Source organism: Rhinolophus ferrumequinum, chromosome 9 (assembly GCF_004115265.2).
Source record: "Rhinolophus ferrumequinum isolate MPI-CBG mRhiFer1 chromosome 9, mRhiFer1_v1.p, whole genome shotgun sequence".
Lineage (NCBI taxonomy): Eukaryota > Metazoa > Chordata > Mammalia > Chiroptera > Rhinolophidae > Rhinolophus > Rhinolophus ferrumequinum.
The window spans coordinates 37,531,506-37,538,139 of NC_046292.1; the positions used below are offsets into that span (position 1 = coordinate 37,531,506).

Consider the following 6,634-nt stretch of genomic DNA (forward strand, 5'->3'; position numbering starts at 1 on the left):
TTAGTACTAGGATGCAGTGTAGTGCAGCAATTTCTAAGGAGACACAAGGGTTCTGTGCCTAAAGAAAATTTCAGCATATAGTTTACTCATATATAGAACCTGCTGATACTAACCAAAAGAAGCCAACTTTTTTTTAAAACTAGCCCGCAATTCACCACCTTGGTATGGTATTCTCTCTAAATTATCATTTCCAAGTGGGATTATCCAATTTTATTAGCTAATAGTTCTCATTACTTTAAAAACAGAAACAGGATATGTTCTGTTTCACCAAGTGTTACACATGTATTTCGTTCCTACAAGTCTTGGGTGGGGGGTAATCTTTGGAAACAAAAGGTAATCTGATCCATTCCAGGTAATTACTGGATGCCAACAATACACAATTCGAATTGCATTTCTGGACGCTAAAAAGATTACAAAAGGGAGTAGAACGTCAAATGTGTAAAGAACTATTTTTATATCAAAAATACATCAAAATGAAGGAACATGGTATACTGAAACTAAAATCTCGTGCAAAGTACAAAATTCATCTGATTAAAGATTTGATAATCTTCTGAAAACAAAATAATCAACGTTGTTAAAATAACAGTAATTCATTCCATTCAAGTACGACTAAAAGTCCCGATGATGTGCTTTTTTTCAGGTCTATTTTTCTCCTCCTTTTGCAATCCGGATACCAAAAGGACCTGAAACCTATAGTTGGAGGCGTTGCAACAACTCGGCGAATGTTGTCTGTTTACAAATACGAATCTCAGAGTTTCCCACGTCAAAAGCATTCATTACCACCATTCGACTGGAGGGTGGGGTGAAGGCGGGCGAACAAGAAACGAAATCCACAGACACCTCTGCCTTCTCCCGACAAGGGCGAGCCCAGAGAAAATATTTATGATGTATTATTACATGCATGTGTATATTTATGTTATATATGTACGTTTCTATCTAAGCAGAGGTGAAAGAAAGACATACATGACAGGGAATCTTACTGGACCCAAGAGAAAGCTCACGCCAATTCCGTTAACTCAAAATCCTCCTCCCAAGTCTACAGGTTTCGGCCCGGGACCGAGAGCCTCAGCCTCTCAGTGGAGTTCGGCCCCAAAGCGCCCCAATGCCCTCCTCAGGCCGCCCAGGCCGCCGCCCCTACCTCCTTTATCTCTGCCTTCCCCTGGGACACTGAAGCCCATTCCCGCAAAGAAAGAAGTGTTAGGCCCCAACGGGGCGACTGAGACGCGCTCCGGCAGGGCCCTCAACACCTGCGAGGAGCGGCACCTGAGGGCGAACAGGGGACCGCCCGGCCTTTCCCGAGCACACCCCCTCGGCGCCCAGTGCTTCACCGCCGCCGGAACCTCAGTACCTGCGAGGCCTGCTAGCTACAGGCGCGCGCGGCGCCTCCTCATCTCAATGGCTCCAGCTCCCCCTCCGCCTCCCGCTGCTGCCGCCGCCGCCGCCGTCGCCGTCGCCGTCGCCGTCACCGCCGCTGGAGGCCGGGAGACGACAAGCTCAGGACTCCACCGCCATGTCCGCCGCGCCGCGAACTGCATTGTGGGGGGGAAGGGGAAGGGAGGGGGAGTGGAGGGGGAGGGCAGAGGGAGAAGGGGGAAGGAGAGAAAGAGGAGGACCCGCTGAAGGGGGGGAGTCAAAGGAGACGGAGAGCTGGGGGAGAAGGGGAGGGGAGAGAGGGATGAAGTCCTGAATGGAGTTCTGCCCAGAGGTGGGGTAGGGGATCGACGCGAGGGAGACCCAGGGGTAAGGGTTTAGGGGTGCCCCTCCCTTAGTTCTGGGGGCCCCTGGGCACCAGCTAAACCAGGGCGAGGGGAGTAAACCCCAATGGGGGAGGGGCTACGTTCGGGGGCACGTAGTGGCTGCGAGAAACAATGGGGAGGGGATCGAGGTAATAGGGCAACGCATTCACACTTACTCTGAAGGAAGGGGTGGGAGCGGGAGGACACTAGTTAACCCGCGAGGAGGGGGCGGGGCACTCTAACGTTGGGGGAGGGTCGAAGTCAGCACTGGATCCAGAGGAGAAACGGGACCACCGAGCGCGGCGGGTCGGGAAGTCGGGCTCCCCTCCCGGGCCCCACTGTGGAGCGGCGCGAGGACGCCCGCAGGTCTGGAGTTCGTCCTCGCGGGAATCACCGCGCCACTCAGTTCTGGTTCCTGGACTGCAGGCCGCCCTGCCGAGGCCCCCAAGAGGGACGAGGGGCCCGAAAGCCACCTCCGTGCCTCGCTCTGAAAGCCTTCCCCCGTAGAAGAAAGCCCGGCCTTGGACGTGCACCCTCTGGCCTGGCTCAACGACCGGGCCCAGCCCCATCCTCTGCGGACCCTCGGCGGTTAGCACGGGCTTCTGAACACCAGCAGGAAACTAGAGGAAGACTCTGGGGTCGACCCTCGCCTATTTGCAACCAGCCCACCAAAGCTAAAATGCTTTTCTTTTTAGAAAGCAGCCAATTCAGGAGTTAAGGAGCTCGGCAGAGAAATTTCAAGAGCATCTGCCCAAAAAATGATTTTAGAAATCATTTTCTTCAGTTTCACGTGGGTTTGGAATCAATTACCCTCCTTAGGCCTCCTCCCCCCCCCCACCCCTTGCTTTTAATGTGTCAGGTTCCTCCACACAGTCCTTTAAAGTCAGGGAACTTAGGTTTGGTTAGTTTTGTTTTTTTTTAAGAACCCCCCCCCACCCAGTCTTGGAAATTATTCCACCAATCTCTGACCTCGAAGTTGGACAATTCACACAACTCCAATCCTTGCATTTGACACATCCTAGCCAGGAAAAGGATATGACATGTATGTGCTGCAGGCAGGCTAAATCTTAAGTATTTACAGTACACTTACTGCCTTATAAATTTTTGTATAATATGACTCAGACTAGAACCTGCAAGAGATTACAGTAGGACGTTACTCCGCATAGTCCATCTACTTCCCACTATACCCCAGAACTACATACTTCATTTATCCATTTATGTCCTTGTGAATCAGAAGCTTAGTGAAAAGGGACCAAGCATTGCCCACTAAGTTTTAGGTGTTTTAGTGGGGACTTCTCCTATTTCACCATTTAATCTTCATCACAACCTCATGAAGTCGGAACTATTGTGCGCATTTACAAATGAGAAAACTAGAGTTCTGAGCATAAGTGCATTTTACCCATACCTATCTGATGTCACAGGGCCCGAGTATAGTGGATTTCGAGTCAAAAGAGCCCTGCCTGGCTTTAGCACTTACCAGCTCGGTGACTTTGGACAAATACACACTCTGAGTTTCCTCATCTGTAAGATTTTAAAGTCAAAAAACCTACTTCACAAGGATAATGTAAGGAAAACAGCAGGACACAAAAGTTAAAGCCCATAGAGACATTAAGATGATACCAACACGTCCTTCACTTTAGTGACTGCTAGTATCAGTGTCCTTGGAGGAAGTTCAATTGAATAAAAGTTCCTGATTACTTAATAAGAGCAAAGCATTAAATTAGGTGCCTAGGAACTTACAAAGACAAACGAGGTTCCTGTCTTCAAAAAGTTCACCATTGAGCAAGAAAGGTGGTTCTATTAAGCTACAATAAAAAGCAATAGGTCATAAGAACAAAGGCTGGGTTAATATGGAGGAGAGCATGATACATTCCACTTGGGTGAGACTTCAATGGAAGAGGTAGAAGTTAGACCTTGGAGGCTTGCCTGCTATATGCAGGACACATGTATGTGATTCAGAGAACATAATTTAGTCGGGAGTGTACAGGAGATAATGTGACTGGAAATAAAAGCCAGGGCCAGACTGAGAATCCCAGTGCCTCTCTCCCCTTATATCTTCCAGATAACTCTCTTCTACGTACCACCTTTCCTATTCCTCAAGACCCAGCTCAACTCCTACCTCTTTTATTAAATCTACCTGATCATTCCCCTCCACTGAATGTGATACCTCCATTCTCTGAATCCCTACATGTTACTTTTATAAGTCCGACCCCAATAGATTATAAATTAAGCACAAATACTTCTATTTCTTATAATGCCTACATACTTGTTGAATTGAAAATTTTAGCAACTATAATCTTATTTATCATCACAAAAAACTAAGTATAGAGCAAGTATTATTTCTACGAAAAGAAAAAGGAAACAGGTCAGAAGAGGCTTAATTAGTGGCCAGGGTCATACAGTAAGTCACAGGCAGGACTAGAATACCAGTCCTGTGTGATTCAGTTCTTTCCATTGAATCACAAACAGCTTACTGAGAAATAAAATGGTAAATGTCTCACTGCTTTGAAAAAATACACTGAGAACTTATGTCTGATACTTGCAGGAAAGACCTCATGATTGTGGTTAAGTCTCCAAATTTAACCTTTCAGTCCAAAAGTTCTGAGAACTCAATTTCATCCAAACGCAGGTGAAAATTACTTGAAACAAAAATGTTATTTTATCATACATAATGAGAAATATAATTTCCCAGTGGATCAATAATCATATGCTGTTCTTTTCCTAGGTGATAGGAAAACCTAGTCCAAAAATAATCATATTGGATAAAAAGGTGATTTGGTGAGCAAATTAAATCAGAACAAGAAAAGTACCTCAGAGATAAGTCTGTTCAAACGAAGTAGATCTCATAGATCATAGGAGAACAAATCATAAAAGTATGCCATTGGGAAAAAAAACAGGCTTTTATCCTGTAGTTAATGTGGAGTTGCTGAACATTTGTAAGCAAGAGAGAGATATGATCAGACCTGCTAAAGGTTTTCTTTGAGCCTCCTTTTTTCCCCATATACCTGATTTCTTCAAGAAGAAATGGTTGGTAAACTTTTATAGACGCTGGCTGATGATGAGCTCCAGTCAAAAAGAGTGCATCCACCTCCATTATGTGGTCCTACCCATGTCTTCTTCACCTTTGTATTTCTAGCACCCAGCACAATCCTGACACACAGAAAGTACCTAGAAATTGCTTGTTGACACTCTATGTTGTTTATAAAGCAGAAGTTATGTTCAAAGTTTAAATTTTTTTGTGATTCTTACAAATAATATACAATACCAAAGCTCCTAAAGTATGTGCTCACCTCAAAAGTAATGTAAAGGATCTATTTCTCTTTGTCTTTTTGCATTCTTAAAATTAAATAAGCTAAAATATGTTAAATGCCTATTACACAGTAAACATTCAACAAAATTAATTCCCTTTCTTCTTAAAATCTAGTTTCTTCTCATCTGCTCCAATTTGGATTTCATGTGCCCTTAGACTCACACTAGCACATGTGTGTACTTGCTACCCATTAATTCTATTTAATTTGTTCTGAGGATTCTATGTGTGGAATTTTAAAATACAGCCACACCCTTTAGCTTACTTCCTTGAAACATTAGAAACAGTCTGTTTTTTAAGGTGTATTTTTTTTTTAATGTGAGTAAAATCTGAGAGATTAGAGTTCATACAGTTGGCTATGTCAAGAATATGGATAACGGCAGGAGATAATGTTATAAACGTATCATAGCACCACATGATAAGGGCCACGTATGCCATTTTAAAGTGCTGGCCTTTATCCTGAAGTTAAGGGGCAGTTACGGGAACATTTGCAAGCAAGGCAGAGCGATGATCAGACCTGCCTTCTACAGCAGAACTTACAGATGGTAATCCAACTTCTGTTTGAATATTTTTACTTATAAAGAGCTCATTCCTTTCCAGATCTATCTATTCTAGATGTTAGAAGTTCTTCCTTCTCTCAGCTGAAATCTTCCTTCTATATGTCTATTTTTTTTTTATAATTCTGACCTCAAGAGTAACCTCAAGAGTAACACCAGGCCTCTTTTTCTTCATATTGTCTTCATAAAAATAAGGACATGAACTAGATGAACCATGGCAGGAAACGGGTATAAAGACCTATCATTCTGACATGAACTCCTTTTGAGTTAGCTGTTTTACCTCCCTCTAAACCAAATTTTCTCTCCCTTTTTTCTCTAAAACAAAAAATGAGATCCAACTCCATTCTAACAATTTCCCTATGACCAATTCCAATGTGTTAGGACAGTCTGTACTCTGATTCATCTTTGTATCCTATAAAATATCATGTACTCTATCCAAAAATAAATCCTTGCATATATGGTTAAATGATTTTCAACAAAGATGCTAAAGCCATTCAATGGAGAAAACACAGTCTTTTCAACAAATGGTGCTGGGAAAACCGGATACTCACATGCAAAAGAATGAAATTGGACCCTTACCTAACACCTGATACAAAAATTAACTCAAAATGGATTCGTGACCTAACTGTAATACCTAAAATAATAAAACTCTTAGAAGAAAACATAGGGCCAAAACTTTACAACATTGGATTTTGCAATGATTTCTTGGATATGATACCAAAGGCACAGGCAACAAAAGATATAGACAAACTGGATTTCATGAAAATTAAATTTTTGTGCATAAAAAACAGTATCAACATAGTAAAAAGGCAACCCACAGCATGGGAGAAAAATATTTGCAGGTCATATATCTGAAAAGGGATTAATATTCAGAATGTATAGAGAACTACAACTCAAGAACAAAAAAAAAAACCCAACCTGATTAAAAAATGGGCAAAGGACTTGAATACACATTTCTCCAAAGAAGATATACAAATGGCCAATAAGCACATCAAAAGATGCTCAACATTACCAATTATCAGGGAAATGCAAAT

The 6,634-nt window shown here is 42.9% G+C and overlaps 1 protein-coding gene across 9 annotated transcripts in view; it reads right to left on the minus strand.

The window, feature by feature from the left end:
* TUT4 (terminal uridylyl transferase 4) overlaps positions 1-1,521 on the minus strand; it is a 108,045-nt gene extending 106,524 nt beyond the window's left edge. For all 9 annotated transcript variants that reach the window (XM_033113468.1, XM_033113467.1, XM_033113464.1 and 6 more), the window contains exon 1: positions 1,349-1,521. The gene's annotated coding sequence lies outside the window, so the exon portion shown is untranslated. The remainder of the gene's footprint in view (positions 1-1,348) is intronic.
* Positions 1,522-6,634: the final 5,113 nt, after the last annotated feature.